Below are 17,222 nucleotides of genomic sequence, written 5' to 3'. Positions count from 1 at the left end.
GTTTAGAAGTGTACTATAGGGCCGACCCCGTGGTGCACTCGGGAGAGTGCAGCGCTGGGAGCGCAGCGACGCTCCCGCCGCGGGTTCGGATCCTATATAGGAATGGCTGGTGCGCTCACTGGCTGAGTGCTGGTCACGAAAAAAAAAAAAAAAAAGACAAAACAAAAAAGAAGTGTAGTATATATTCAGTACTTCTGTGGCAAAAAGGGACTCTGCATCACTCATTCATTTTATAAATATTTTTCAAGCACAAACCGTGTCAGACACTGTGCCAGCTTCTGAAGATTCAGCATAAACACAAAACAGTCTCTGCCTTCTGGTATCCAACACCTACTATAGAAAAGTCACTCTGGCTCAATACTGGGGAAATGGGAAGCTTAAGTGTTACCCAAGTGTGAAAAATTAAAGGGTCAAGAGCTATGTCACTAACCATATGACTGTCACCCAGTAGACATGCTAGTAAAGATCATTAAGAATGTGCGTGGGTGTGTGTCTCTGTGTATGTGTGTCTGTGGGTGGGGGTGTTTGTGTGGTGGGTGTGTGGATTGAATTACAGTATAGTTGGAGAGAGGGAAGATATACAGATAAATGCTTAAAAGATCAGGCGTTCAATGTTGTCTATACATCTGTGATAAGTTCTCCAGACTTTCCAAGGAAGGAGACTGTCACTAAAGTCTGCCCCGATGGTAGAAGCCTTATGCCATTTCAAACAGACCCCAAGAAATTAAAAAGCATAAAATAAACAGAAAAAAAGAGAAAGGAGCTATGTCATTGTAGATTAGATGATTAAGACTTGGTGGGAGCTGGATTAACTAATCTTTAAGATCTCTTGAAATCCAGAAATTCATTGATTTTTCTTCAGGATCATAAAGATAAGGTACAGCTAGGTAAAGTAGGTAAGGCAAAGGGTATTCTTCAAAATGTGGTCTCTAGAGTATAACATCAACACCACCTGGAAACTTGCTAGAAATGCAAATTCTTAGACCCCCACCTCAGACCTCCTAAATCAGATATTCTGTGTAGGACCTAGCAATCTGTTCCAACAGGCTTCCTGGTTATTCTGAGGCTGCTCAAGTTTGGGAACCTCTGTTCTAAGTAAGGCATGTGTACATAAAGGGTTAAAACAACAACAACAAGACGCAAAACTAGAAGTCAGCTGGGATTGAGGTTTGGGGCCTTGGCCATGAGTCACTTGCCAAGTGAATTCCAAGGGAGGATCTTTGCAGGCTTTGGGACAGGAGGCCCCGAGATGACCAGGTCACCTGAGCAGCTTATCCTGGCTCCCTTTTGATTCATACATTTGTTCTGCTTCTCCTCTGCGGTCATGCTGTTCTCTCCCACTGGATATACTTTCTCTCTGTCTCTATTTAAGAAAAGTAGACCCATTTTTTTAGGGCCTCCTTAGCGTAGAGGAATAGATAAAGGTGCATGAAAATCAACTACAATGTACATTGAGAAGTTAAAATTAAAAAAAAAAAAAAAATAGAAAAGCCTCCTTTTCCCTGAGAACTTTCTCATTCTAGTAATTTTTGTATTGCTTATTTGCTAGTTTTTATTTCATTTAGCATTTAAACTTTTTTTTTTAACTGAAGAATAACATACATATAAAAAAAGTGCCAATATCTTACACACATAGCTTGAGGGATTTTTTTACAAACCAAATACACTTATACAAGTCATTCCGGTATCAAAGAAAAAAACATTACCAGCACTCAGAAACACCCTCACACACTGTTCCAGTCACTATCTATCCCCGAGGTAAAGGGAACAACTACCTTTACTTCTAACAGCATATATTAGTTTTTTTCAGCTCTTATAACTGTGTGATCTGCTGTCATTTCATCTGACTGTATTGTTTGGGTGCAGAGCCCTGTTTTATTGATAATTTTATTAGATTGCTAAAATACCACTAATAGCAACATTGGATTGTTGAAATATTATTGTTAATATCATTGTTATTGATTATTACCACTATCATTACTAATATTATGCTGCGATTGATGAATCTCTGAAGGAAGCAATGCTCTTCGAAATTGCAAGAAAAAGAAGTGTGCAACTATATTAACTACTACCAACCAGGGCAGCAAAAGACAAACAAAGGAAATGTGCAAACCCATCTTACAAAAGGCTTCTGGGAATCTTTGTCTTCACTTTCTTGCTCTTTGACACATAATTAAATCCCTCATTTTCTTCGAACCAACTTGCTCGGAAAAATCTTTTATCTCAAAACACCACTCTTCTGTGCCATCACCCTCTCTTTCTCTCAGCATCACCTCCTGGACATGTCCTGTTCTCCTCTTCCAGTAGGCTCTCCTAAGATGGGGGAGAGGGCAATTCCTCACCTCTCTGTAGCACTGGCCTGCCCCCTTCAGAAATGATAACTGTGCATTTATTTCCTCTTCGATGTTCATCCATGAGACCCTATAAATAACCTCCAAAAGACAAGGATTCCTGTCTTGCTTATCATTGCCCTCTAACACCTGGAACAGGACCTGACCCATAGCACACGCACGACGCATCCTCACTTGAGATCATAAATTTTCTGCACAAGTCATAGACTTTTAAATAAATAAATATTTAAATTAGGAGATTTCTGAATTTGAAATCTGTCTTGGTTCTGCCAATGAATAGTCATTTGACCTCTCAAGTCATTACTTTCTCTGTGCCTCAGTTTCCTCTTTTGTGAAATTGGGACTGTGGAGATTATCAAAGGTCTCAAACTCAATGAAGATGATAAAGGAAATACATGGAAGGTAGGGATTATGGCAAACAGGACTTCTCAGGGTGAACCTCTACTCTGCTCCAGCAGTTTGTTACAAAACGAAAACACAAGTCCAATACTGCATCAGACTGTAATATTTATAGAAATTCTGAAACTCCAGATTTTTCTGAACTGAAACTTGCAGGAAATGTTCACAATCATTTCAACTAAGAGATGAAAACATCATTAGTTGAAAGTGACCCATGGTTTAACTCTTTTTGTTCTTGGAGCTAGGTAAGCAATACTTTGAGCCGTTGATTATTTTATCTTTCTTAACCAAAAACATATTCGAAAATATAATTCAATAAGATTTCTTAAACATAAGGAGAGACTTGTAATGTAAATCTTTTCATATTTCCAAAAGTGTGGGAGTAATAATTTTTCTTTAAAAAATGTCTTTTCTCCCTGTGTATATACTTCTTTCTGTTTCACGGAATTTTTTTTTTTTTTTTTTTTTTTTAAAGATGACTGGTAAGGGGATCTTAACCCTTGGCTTGGTGTTGTCAGCACCATGCTCAGCCAGTGAGCAAACTGGCCATCCCTATATAGGATCCGAACCCATGGCCTTGGTGTTATCAGCACCACACTCTCCCCAGTGAGCCACGGGCCGGCCCTTGTTTCATAGAATTTTAATATCAGAATAATTCTGTATGATCTGATAGCAAACTGATTACTACTCAAATTTCAATAACCATTGCTTTTCCTGGAATTTCAAATAAAATAAATTCAGGTCTACATATATGTGTGTGTGTGTGTGTGTGTGTGTGTGTGTGTGTGTGTGTGTGTGTGTGTGTGTGTGTGTGTGTGTGTGTGTGTGTGTGTGTGTGTGTGTGTGTGTGTGTGTGTGTGTGTGTGTATATAAAACTCCTCTTAGAGTTAATATTTTCTTTATCATTGGGCTGGCCAGTTTGCTAGGTTGATTAGAACATGGTGTTGTTAACACCAAGGTCAAGGGTTCGGATCCCACTACTGGCCAGTGGCCAAAAAAAACAAAAAAAAACAAAACAAAAAATTGTATTTTCTTTACCATTTAATTTAGTTAGTAATCAGGAAGTTTAGAGAAGAAACTGACCAGTGGAAAATTGAGAATTTAGGTATAAAACAATAATATTAGTAGGGGAGTGACTGAGTGAAGTTTAACTTACTTGTTTGATGAAATTTTGAAGTCCTTAAAAATTACAGTTACTAAAACTTCTATGAAAGTGAGAAGATAACAATGTTAAATGTTAAATAAAACGAGCAAAATACTAAAAGATATTTGGAACACGAAGCTGATTATTGTTTTTAAAGTTGCTGAATTAAAAATACTTGTAGAAGAAAAATACCAAAATGTTAAAAATGGCTGGATTATCAAGGAAAATTATAAATGATCTTTTTCTCTTTTTTTGTCAATTTTCTGGATTGTGACTCTATCCATTAAAATTTTATATACATATTTGTTTGTGTGTATATTACATCCTCTATCAAACTTATTGCATAATACAGAACACATATTTATTGATGGAGAAAAATGAAAACCAGCCATAGTATTGAACTGGGTCTTATACGTTTATGATTTTTATCCTGAGTTTGCTTCTCACTATGCTTCCACTTTGCCCGGAAACATGCCTTCGCTGCAAATTCGGATGACAGAGATTTAAAATGAGACCAGATGCTAATTTCCTTAGCATCTTCTCTTAGACAAATAGCCAGATGCTCCCTCGGTGGGGGTTAACAAGCTGTCATAGTTATCACAGAGATTTGAAGAAACACCTAGCAAAACACCTGCAGGAGCACGTAAGGATTAAACCATTTCTGGACAGAGTCCCCAGGGCTAGACCAGGCCCTCACTCCAGCTGTCTTATGTCAGGGAATCTGTGCAGTGTGCGTTTGACATCCTGAGAAAACAGCGGTTTAGAAAGAAATGTCAGGGCCAGTCCAGGGAATTCACTTGTTGGCACAGCTTCATTACACTGTTCCAGGGAGAACAAGCTAAAACTACATTGCTCAGAAGTCCTACTTAGAGTTTAAAACACATTAAAAAAATATTAAAATGTCTCGTTCGATCAGTTTTTACACTTCTAGCCTCATGCAAAAATGAAGGAAAGGGCATGTATTCCCAGTAGACTGTTTCTGTTTTTCATCATGAGTAAGATAGATTCAGGAATGGGACAAAAGGTAGAATGGATGAGAAGGTATGGGGGAGAGAGAATGTGTGACAGAAAGAGAGAAATCAACAAGTAAGAAACTGCTTGACAATGTTAAGTGCTAAGCAGATGATAAAAGCAGTTGAGACCCTAATAACAAAACCAACTCCCCATGGGAAGACCATTTGAGAGAGCATTCAAGGCGGAGGGAATGCAGTGCGGGGTCACAAATGAACTTGGTAGTCATTAGGACCAGATAAAAGGCTGTGAAGATCTGGTGGGTGAAGAGTGAGCCGGGGAGGAGATGGCCCTGAAGAGGTAGACAGGAGCCAAGTTATGCAGGGCCTTTTAATCCAGGCTGAAAGATATTTTCTTAAATGTCTTAGGAAGCCATTGAAGGTTTTTACTTTAGGGACTGGGGTGAACTGATTACCAATTTTCAAAGATTGCTTTGGCTTATGATGACATACTTTTCAATCTTTTCCATTTATAGTCTTGCCTTTGAACATCCAGGCAATAATCCAAGCCAACAGACACAAAATGGTGACATGATTAGGAAAAGGCTCTCTTTATAGTGCCCATTCTGGACCAATCTGTAGCTTTTATGTGCACATTATCATTGCCCCTGAGCTATAATGGGTCCGAAATTGGAGGCAGCATTCCACCTGAGCCATCATCCGAACCACTTTATGAAGCCATCATCTATATAAGTCTCTAGAGACTCATTCAATTACGCAGAAGGCCCAACTTTTCGCAGCTTACAAGGAATATCAAAATTATGGATATGGATGTTCTTATTCACACCATTTCGAGTAAGTCTGTTTTCATAAATAGTCAAGAAAAATCTCTCTTCACATTAAACATAACAAATTAAGCAATTACACAAATAGTTCTGGAAGTCAGTAAAGGTGCTTTTCTTTTTTTCTTTTTTTCTTTTTTCACTTAATCGTATCCTAACCCTTCCACGTCTTGGCAAAAGGCAAATATCAGTACTCTGCCAGACTGCTGTTATTTCAAGAAGAAAAAAAAAAAAAAGGCCATAAAGGCATAAATAAGTCTTAGGGGAAATAATAGATTTTCTTTTAACTAAACCACCATAATATCAAACCTAATTCATGTATAAATGTTCTTAGCTCTCCTCCTCCAAAGTCCATAGCTGAAGAATATTCCTTCTCCTCAATTTCCTCAGCCATTAAGGATCCTTTGATACTTTTTTCCAGGCAAGTTTCAGACTTTTATGACAGAGAAATGGAGAATGGGCAGAAGGAATGGTCACTGGGTGGGGGATGGGGTTTGGGGGGTTGAAGGGCTTAACAAGATGTGGGTTAAGTTGGCCCAAGTAGAGGGAGCTGGGAGAAGGGAGGGAAAATGGAAGGTTTCTCAGCTGAGGTTTTAGGGGCAAATTGGTGAGAATGTGATGAAGAATAAGGGAGCCTGGTGGACAGTAGAGAGTGAGAGAGACAAGGAGTGAAAGAGATCTAAGAGAAGTGTGCTAGAAATGATGAATTTGATCAGAATGCTCCCTTCTCTCTTTTGCCATGTCCTGCCCTGCTCCCTCATGGGTTTTTTTTTCAGACAGTTTTACACAAAGACTCAACTACTTGGTTCAGGGATTCCAAAGAGTATAAATACAAGTCATTTTCTTTCTACTCATTTGGAAAGAAGGAAGATCAAAGGAAAGAAAATAAAGAAAAGGAAATGTGGAGGAAAGGAGATTAACATAAAGCAGGAATACAGTTGCATATAGTTAAGGATTTCATCTCATCTTTTCAAACTCTCTTTAACTGTGAAAACACATGTTCTTTCTCGAAAACCTGAGAGAAGCTGTTTTATTTCTCAGCAATGTTGAGTAGCTCCAGGTGTGAGCACAGAAGCAAGAAGCAGCAGCTTAGCGTGGAAATGGAAGGTGCTCTGGGACCAGGACGAAACTTACCTGCTATTCCAGTTTCATCTGCCTCCAAACCTTCCTTTTCATGTATCTGTCACATGGAGTTATTCCTGCTCCCCAACATACAAACCTTCCTCACCTTCTGTAGTTCTCTCAATCGGAAATGACTTTCTCTTTCTCATGTCATTATTTTATTAAAGAGTAATTTACTTTTCACATCCTATGAGTCATTGGTTCTAGATACAGTGATACTCAAGTTCATGGAGAACAAACGTTCTATCTCCCACTTCCCCAAATTGCCTTTGAAACTGTATGAAGATAATTTTAATTACAATATAATACCTTAGCAAGAATCCTTACAAATCTTCAATTCTGCAGTAATTGTCTTCACTCTACTGTTTTTCTCTGTATCATACACAAAGCCACACACAAAGCATACAGCCACAACACACACACACACATACACACACACAATTCCACATCCTTCCCTCAATCCCATACATAGTAAAAAAAAAAAAAAATATATATATATATATATATATATATATATATATATATATATATATATATATTTGCAGTTGAAAATCATTATCTGGAGTCACACAAAAAGGATCGTAGGCCTGTCTTGGCCAGTGAACAGCAGTCACTGGAAAATTCATATAATAGGTTACCTCGTTAGCAACAATGAATTTGCTCTCTCTTCCAGGTTTGGAGTTCTAGTAAACCTGCAAGTGCTAGTAAATTTGAGAAGATTCTGATATACATTCTTACTTATTATGTACCTTAAATATTTACAGGATTTAAAGATTGTGAACCAGATTGTTACAGTGACTAATAAAGCAATGAAGACAGCCTTTGTAGTTGGAAAGCTATGATTACAAGCATCTATCAAGGTTTTGAATGACTAGAAAGAATTAACTAACTTTGGTCTAAACATGTAAGCAATGCATTAATATGGTGACTCAAACTTTTGAACAAACAAACACAGTTACATGATAGGTCGACCAGGAGAAGTCTGGTTACCAGGCATGGGGTAATGATCACCAAGCAGTAATTGTCTTTCACTCTTCAGAGAAAGGAAACCCATTCACTTGCCAAATGTAATTCTGAATCAGTTCTTCAGTTTGCTGCTTAAATGTAAAATACTCAAAACATTAGTTGATTAAGTACTTTATTTTGTGAAGCAGGATTCCAGAAGAAGAGAAAATTATATCGGAGCTACAATACTAAATAATGATTTTCATTTATAGCCTACTAATAAAAAAAGCTAAAGCTATTCAAAAAGTAACCATGAATAAAAAGTGTTTTGAATTATAAAAGAGTTACATAAAATACAGGAAGCATATTCTCAATCACATCCTTGGTCAATGACAGTATTAACATTTTTGTCTTTAATAAGGTAAGGCAAAGGAAAGAGTGGAACTCAAAAGATACCCATAATAAAAATAATGAGTTGCCCACTTCCCTGGCTCTATTTCACCCAAAATGCATGAGTAATTCTAAAATCTGCATAGGGGCCAGACATCTATGGGTGACTTCAAAACAATAATTAGAGGTTCCAATAAAAGGCTATTTTAATAATTATTTACATTCCTAGATATTGGTTGAAATTGATGAATTGAGAACTGTACACAGTTTACCACACAGTCTGCACATAATAGACTATAATAACCAATTAAAAATTAATTGGCTAGAAAAAATTTACCACTAAAAAAAAAAAAACAATAAAAAGAGAAATTGATACCTGCTGTTTTTGTTTCCTAGCAATGTTGTATCAGAGACAAGATCTGAAACTTTTCCCAACATTTTTAGAAATAGGTTTATAGACTTTTACTGTAGTATTTTCAGTACAATTATATTTGGTAAATGGGGTTATTATGCACTTTTTTAATGTTTTAGTTTCAAAAAGACAAACAGAATTCTCACCATATCTATACTAACTGTGAGTAATTGGGAAGAAAAGCGTAGTTAATCTTCACAAGAAGGGATGAAAAAGGAGTGAATCTATCACAAATATTTCTAATAGAAACAATAAGTTATGTTTAGAAACTCAATAGTTTATGTTTATGTTACAGTTTATGTTTATGTTATGTTTAGAAATTCACTAGTTTGTCTCAACCATTATGAGCTGAGTCCACAGCACAATATTATACAACTAATGTAAGGAAAATACACTGGTAGCAGTAAAGCAAAAGGGTATACTTTTCATGAGGCAGGACAAACTCCTAATATTTTAAGTGTAGCCAAAACAAACAAACAAACAACAACAACAACAAAAAAAAACGTTAAAATACAAACATCACCTATCAAGTCAGTATGCCTGAGCAAGGATTGGCACCTGAAACAAGAAAGTGAGAGATGATGCAACCAGCCTTTGACAAAGTTGGCATCATAATTTGCAATGTCGAAATCTGAGATGCGGTGAAAAGAACAATACGGCAAGAGCAATTCTCTCAATAACCACCCTCCTCTGCTTCCAACACACCCCAAAGAACAAAAGACCACAGATGCCCTTCCGACAAGAAGGTGGCAATCCCTCTAACACTATTTGCAGAGTGGAATTGGCACATGGCATGAAGACTGCTTTTCACCAGTGTAGACCAACTTGTGGAAAAGGCAGTCAGCACTTGACAATGAAGTAAAGGCTGCTGGCTGAGAAATACCCTAGTGAAGTGATCTAGACTTGATGGATACTCTCAAATATACATATTCCTTTAAAATCAAATTATTGATCATATTCCTTTTTTTAATGCCGGAGTCTTCAATTCTATAAAATTTCAGAGTTAAAATCTAGAGTAAATCTCTTGAAAAGAGGCAGGGTTTGTTTATAAGCCAATGCACCAGGTGCACCTCCCTCTTGCTCTCCCTCTACCCTCAATTCCTTGTTTTCATTTTCCTCCCTGGTCTTTCCACAAAGAAGGTCTATTTATACTCATGGTTTTATACATTGCTCTTTCACCTAAGATGGCATTGGCAGAAAGTAGTCAGTTGCTAAAAACAACACATGAAATTCTCTTGTAGAAATAAAATTTATTAACATAAAAATACAACAGTTAATGCAAAAATATAAAATTAATATAAAACTATGAGATATATACAATATACCTATATAATACTTATGATTTCTATTCAAGTTGATGTCACTTTACACAAGTAATGTTTTTCTGAAAAATTTTATGTAAAATGTTCAATAAAAGTTTTTATAAAATTTTATATACATTTTATGTAAACCTAAACTATTTCTTATATGGGGTATAAAAGTAAGTTATTTAGAGTATAAAGTTAATCTTTTCTGAAGTCAAGACTCTTTAAAGGTTTATTTAGGCACTAAGAATAGCATTCATTTGCTTTTTTACAATGCAGACATTTAAAATATTTCTATAAAGAAACGCATACCTAGAAAGTCAAGATTAAATAGGATGTTGAATAACTGTTTGGTGGATTTAGTAATAATAGATCTTCTATGAGATAATTATTCACTTTCTTACCTGAATTGTCTCTCCTGCCTTTTTGAGGGTTGGGGGTAGAAGGTACCAAATGTGGCATTTGAGAGCTGTTCCATTTATTTTGGCTGTAAAAGTACTGTGTTTAGAACAAGCATTCTTTGTTGAAGTTGCTTGAGTTCCTCATACTGGGATATGACACATGCCAGTTTGTGCTAGCCAAATTTGCATGGCAAATGCTCAGTGTGGGACTGTTATCTATACTGTCACTGCTCTGATTCACATCTAGCAAGTGCAACCTTTCAATCACTGTTCTTCCTCCCAAATATTTCACTATACTTGTCTTCATCTTTTGATTTTTATTTAGTTCCTCTGCATATGTTTAATAAAAGTCTATATATTTTACTCTCACTTCAAACTTCCAAAATATCTAACATTCCATGAAGCTCATGAGCAATTTCCACTTCCAGAAATAGCAAAGCATCCTTCTGAGATGTTGTTAAAGCCTGTTTTAATATAGCATGTGTTTATTTAAAATCAGTGCCAAATAACTCCTTGGTGATGGTTTCTGCTTATAGCCAAAAGTTGAATAGGCCACGGAGAATAATTCTAAGAGTGAAGGAGGTTGCTCTGTGACAAGTCTCAAGCCCTCTAGGGAAGGAAGTACCAGCAAACATACCCTTCACCTTTCAGGAGTAAGGGTCTTGTCTTCATTTCTCATCACTGGGCCATTAGGTCTGTCAAATTCCAATACATTGTTAAGGTTCCATAGGAAACCAGATATTAACTCCATATTTCTCCTTGCTGTGATGGAAGAAATGTACATAGTCATTCATACCTCTTAACATGTGAGATGACAGATGACCTAGCCAGAAAAAGAGCATAACCCACATACAAAGACCAGAAGGCTAGTTTCTTTTTCTATTATCATGCACGCATACGCATAATCTACTATTTATTTTTGAAGAATACAGGAAACTGCCATTTAATATTGCAGAAAAAACTGAAAACATGAATATACTGTATAAATAATGTTTTTAAATGCACACAATGCAATTGCTTGAAAAAATAGGAAGAAAAGGAATTTTGCATATTCTAGCAATTGATGACTCGAAGGCATTAGAATTTAAAAAGTAAAAGATTCTTCCCCAATTTATAGCTGAAATGGAGGAAGAAATGTGGTGTTTTTTTTCCTTCTTTTCTTTCTTTTTTAAAAAAATACTGAGTTTGTTGTATGCTTTTATTTTAATATCTTATCAGAGCTTAAGCCTCCTGACAGTCATCTTGGCAAAGCCACCTGTCTTCAGCAGCAGCAAGTGCTTCTCTTCTCTGTCCCCCGACTGATTTGCATGCTCTCTCTGGTGTCCCCAGCAACAGGTGTCTCATTAGCACCTGAGCGATGCCAGCTTCTGAAGAAGGCTGTGAACTGATTAAACACATGCTCCATTTTTATCTCTTTATGAGTCATTACTTAAAGGTTTTATCACCAGATTGCCACACTTAATTACGTGGAGCCATAATTACATATGAGCATTCTTAGGCCTGCTTTTTAAAATTTTAGTTTAAACTTCAGTGACATGTTTTGCTATTTGCTAATTTAAAGCTATCTTTAAAAGAGCTGTAGGAGGTGCTTATTTTGAAGGGGGCATAGTGTGGGAGGGTTATTATCTTTTTGTACACTAGGGTTTTTATATTTTTTTCTTAATCTCAAAAAAAAAACCAACCCAAAACAAAAACAAACAAACAAAAAACCCCCACCCTTACACTGCATTTAAGGGCTTAAGGAGAATTACCAGAAATAGGGGCAATTCAATTAGAGCGTGCTGTTTGTTTTTATAGGGTACAGAAAACTAGGGTATTGTTTGCCTTGTAAATTACAATTTAACTAGGATGCTAGGAAACCTCAGGCAAAATCTGAATTCTCCATTTTCCTTGTGTTCTGAAGACATCTGTTTATTAGATGAGGATAATATAAAACAAAATTATCCATGTTATCAAGAAGATTATAAACAATGAGATTTTATTTTTCTCCTGATATATTGGTATTATCCATTTAGACCAAAATTGCATGGTTAAAATAATTTTATGTTTTGTTTATTTGCTCTAATCTCCCTCTAACTGTTTTATACTTATAACCCAAGACTGAGCTGGAGCCCCTGTCCACATTCCTCATTTGCTAATCCATGAGGGAACCAGAAGATTTGGTTTTATGGTCATGCTTGTCTGTGGTCTCTGTAGTACACTTTTATAAGGTAATAATAAATCTTTCAATATTCTCCAAATTCTTATGGGCTGTTCACCATAAACAATTTTATTACTTCTCTAAGACCATGAGCCTCCTTCCTGGTCTAACTCCCTTTCCCATCCTGGGATGAGGAAAATTAGCCACTCCACCTACTTCTCCCGGCCTTCTAGAAAAGAACATGTCAGATTATACAAAATATGCAAATTATACAAATTTTCTTACCAGAGATTTAAGGCAATCACATAAGGAATTTACAAAAAGGAGAGCATGGCCTTTCCTTTTGAATGTCACATGAGCAGGCACCTAAAATCTGAGGACGTTACAAGAAGGACAGTTTGGAAGATCTCTGCCTCCTAATTAGCACACCCGTCAGGCACCTCATTCTTCAAAGGTCACAGGCTGAAACTCAGTCTTCCTTGGTGGGAAAACTTCTTCCCTCATGTCAGGAAGGGATCTTGCTCTGAATACCTCCACGGTTATCCAGGTTGAACAAGTGTCCTGGGCATCAGCCAGATGGAGTTAATGTTTTTTCTGGATTATCCTTAGAGAAAAGTAGAGAGGATTTGGTGGGGTTATGATGAAGGACAGGCTGTGATTCTTAAACAAAGGTCCAAGTGGACTCTCCCGATGCAAGTTTTCATTTCAATCTCCTGGCAAGTGAGAACTGCAGGTCCGCTGTTACCTTCACTTGTTGACTAACTACAGTAATTTGGATGCGTTGTATTGCAAATGTGGGGGGCGGGGGAAGAAACCAAACACAAAGCCTCTTAATTATAACTGGATTCAGAAGAAAAAAAAGAAAAGGAAAAAAAGAAATAGAGAGTCTTTCACTTAGGAAGAATCCACGATCTTCAGCTGTGGCTTGATAGGAGGGCTTAAATAGTATCACCAGGACCTGCCGTCTTTTCCTCCATTTTCCAATCTCCTTTGAAGCAGCTCAGCCCAGGACCTGTGAACTAAAAGTGGGGAGGGGTTTTCAAAGAAAAATTGCAGCAGACAGAGTCAAGAAGGCAAGGAAGATTTTATTCAAGGCTATTGCAATAGAGGCAAGAGATTGAATTCAACTCTTCTGAAATAAAAGGCAGAAGCGTTGCTAAGTACTGGGATGAACTAGCAAAAAAGCACTGGAGAACATTAGAGGAGAGGTTGGTCAATGTGATTAGGCCATCTATGTTGCTAATTGGCATTTACAGAAGTTAGGATCCTACCTTTCCAAAGAGATTAAAAGATAGGGGCTCCATCTTTCTTGATGATTAAAATGATTATATTTTAAAAGGATGACTCCCAAGTCCTTGAGAAAGATATTTCTGCGTTGTAAAACTGGCCAGAAGCTGGCAGAAGAGTTATGACCCAAAGGGACAGAGAAAGAACATACAATTCAAAGTATTCTTAGGTAAATGCTCTAAGAAGAGGGAGATTAGTGGTCTATGGTCAGGAAAAAACCTGTCTAAAGTTTAGTCATACTGAGGGAAATGGAAAGTCTGTCTTGGTCAGGGTAAATCCCCAGTGAGAGTCAGAGGCTTTGAGAGAACTTGTACTGAGGACACAAACAACCAATAGTTAACCACTAATCAAACTTTGCACAGCCTAAGCCCATACTGAGGAAAGACTAGTTGCCCAAAGAGGAAAGCTCTGGCCATGCCATTAGAAATAATGGCTCTGCCCCATTGCGTTGAGTGCATCTGACTCCATCCTATCTCACTTTGCAGCCAGCAGCATCACACTCCAGAGCCAGGTGTGAATGATACGCATTTGCTCTTCAAGGCACAGATAAAGGAAACGTCATTTTAAAAAACCAACAAAACTGAAAAAAAATAGAATTATTTGATACAATTTTATTTGGGTGCCATCTTTAGGTAAGCCCAAATATTTTGGCATCTTTGGTCTTCTGTTCTTTGTGGCTGCTTTGCTTATTGCTTCTGATCCACAGTCATCATAGTCCATTAAAATAATTTAGCTTTATTTTTTCTGTGCCTACTTTGGACACAAAGGTTTTGACCAAAACTTCCAAGTTACAGCACTAAAATTCAACCTCCTGGGACCTACTTCTCAGTTAACACATACATCGCTACTACTTGAGAGATGCCTTCCCTAAAGATATTTCCTTTCTTTGGGAAGTCATGTTTCTCCATATGGAGTCACTTCTCTCTTCTAGTCTGAGCAGAAGCCTCATTCATGACCTTAGAAGTATTGTGCAGCCTGATTCCTTAAAGGAGATGCTGATGTGAAGAAACTCAATTTTAAATACAAAGTGTTGGCAGTCCTTCCAGCCAGGGAAGGAAAAGACACAAGTTATTTTTTCCATTTTATTAAGGTTCCTATAACAATGAGAACAGAATAGAAATTAGTACTTCTATAAATTACCTTGCTACATAATTTTTAATGCCTTCTCTCTCTTTTACCTAGGAAATGGCTCTGGCTTCAATTAAATTATTGTGATTTATATTTTCACTCTGAAAGAAGTGGGTGTAATGGGATATGGTAGAGAGAAATTTTTCCCACTATTTGCAGAAATGTGATTACACAGTTTATTTTGCATTTAAGTAGCACCATGTCATCATGCTAAATTTGGATTTTAGAGTCTCTTCTTAGGAATTTAATTTTTGTCATGTAGACTAAGTGCCTTGGCAAAAGAATAGACAAAGGTGAATCTGATAAAGTTCTAGCACTACCTAATTCTTTCTGGAGACATTTGTATTTAGTTCTCAAAGAGAAGTGCAAGACAGGATTAAAAGAAAATAATAAAGTCCTCAGAAAAAGAGAGAATCTGAGAAAAAGTAACAGTTAGTTTAAGAGTGAAGGAAAAGAACTGGGAAAGGAAATCATATTATTAATAACGAAGAGTTCTCACGTTTTAAGAAAAAAGTAGAGAAATGACTCAAAAGTGGGTTTGTAGTGAGAAAGATGGGCTATTGACCAAATAGCAGGAGGAAATAATGAATTAGGAAAAGTGTTCTTGTGTGTTTGGAAAAAGAGATTCATAAGACTGTGAACAGGATGATTTCTAATCTTTGTTAGTTGATCTTAAAAATGCCAAATCTCATCTTTGAAGAGTATCATTATTATGATTTAATTTAAGGCAAAAATGGCAGACTTTGTAGTCTCAGAAAAATATGTAGGAAATGTACTTTTTATAGCATGCAATTTCTTTAAAGGGCATTCATTATTTATGGTATTCTTGAGATAAATGCCTGGGATATCCAACTGCCTATTGTTGGCAGCAAACAGTCCTCTCTTCCTGCCCACGCCTGGAGGTCTTTTCAAGGAAATTCTTTGAAGAAACACTGTAGGAATTCAAACTTCCACATTTATCCATTAAGACTTTATGTAAAAGGAGACATTCTGAGGAATTCACGCTACCTATGCTGAATTCAGTATTGGTGGCACGGAGCGGTCAAGAACATTTCAGATCTTAGGGGACAGTCGATTTGGCCCTGTTAAATTAAATTAAGTTCAAACCTGATGATGCCTCTGTGCTTGAGTTCTTACTGTGGCGCACTGCAACCTGGCGTGGTACCTAGACTAACTGAAAGCCTAATGTAGGAGTACACTCTTGTAGCAAGTGGCTGAGTCTCAGTCAATTGCTGCAGCTGAGTGTCAGTCCAGCCCAGGCGGCCTTCAAATAAGGCTAAACACCGAACTGTAACCAATTAAGCTGTCTCTGTTTTCTGTCTGTAAATGTTGTCTGACCACATTACAGCTCCAGAGTTCTTAGAACCTGTTCTGGTTCTGAGGATTGCCCAACTCTAGAATCATGAATAAAAGCCAGCTGAGATTTTTAAACTAAATTTACTGTAATTTTGTTTTCTGACAGCCCTAATAATGCCAGGAGACAAGTGGGAGCCAATTCCTGTTTAGTCTGAATTTTTTTCTTATTCCAAAGATGTCTAGTTTAAATGTTTAATGTAGTATTTTTATGGTGCCTGCTTTGTAGCAGTATTTTTTTCCCAGAGATTATTCTATATTTTGTGCGTCTTTATTGTATACATGATTCTATGTAGGAAAAATTCCTAGTGAGTGTTTAATTGCCAATATTTTCATTTTAAAAGCTACTGGAAATAATTTAACATCTATATTTTTCAAATGGTTAGTAGAGGATGCCAAGTATATTGCTATAGAATTAATATTTTAAACTTGTGAAAAAAGCATTACAACTTTCCCACAGATGTGGTAAGCATCTATCATGTTGGTACAGTTCTATAAAGAATTTTCTGCTGTTTTAATTTATTTTTCCAGATACTATAAGAGGAAAGAAAGATAAACAATGCTAGAATTGTGTTCCTTGAGAGGACTACAATTTGGAATAGAGACAGGCAGACAAAAATATAAGCACACAATGGGTTAATAACTAAGTAGCTGTTATTGAAGTGATTCTTTCACAAATAATAATTATAAACTCTGAAGAAATATTAAAAAGGAAAAGCAAAACTTGAAGGTCCAAAGAGCAGACAAATCAAGCTGACGAAGGAGGAATACTGCATGCAGGGGGAAGGGCATGGCCCTAGTGAGTGTCTGGCTTTCATAGCTTCTACCCTGAGGGCAGATCTGCCCTGCAGGGCAGCTAAATCTGCCATAAAGAAACCACCATCTTTTGGGCTTGATAAAGCAAAGACGGAGCTCAGGACAACCACAGGCACTGGAAAGTTAGAACAGAAATAGCTGTGAGTAGAAAGCCAGCGCTGACTCCAATCAGCCCTGCTAAAGATTAATAAACTTAACCGAGGACTGAAGTTGTTGCTGCTGTTTCCAGGAGCAATGC

This window comes from Cynocephalus volans, chromosome 3 (genome assembly GCF_027409185.1).
Source record: "Cynocephalus volans isolate mCynVol1 chromosome 3, mCynVol1.pri, whole genome shotgun sequence".
NCBI lineage: Eukaryota > Metazoa > Chordata > Mammalia > Dermoptera > Cynocephalidae > Cynocephalus > Cynocephalus volans.
This window is presented reverse-complemented; position numbering follows the sequence as displayed.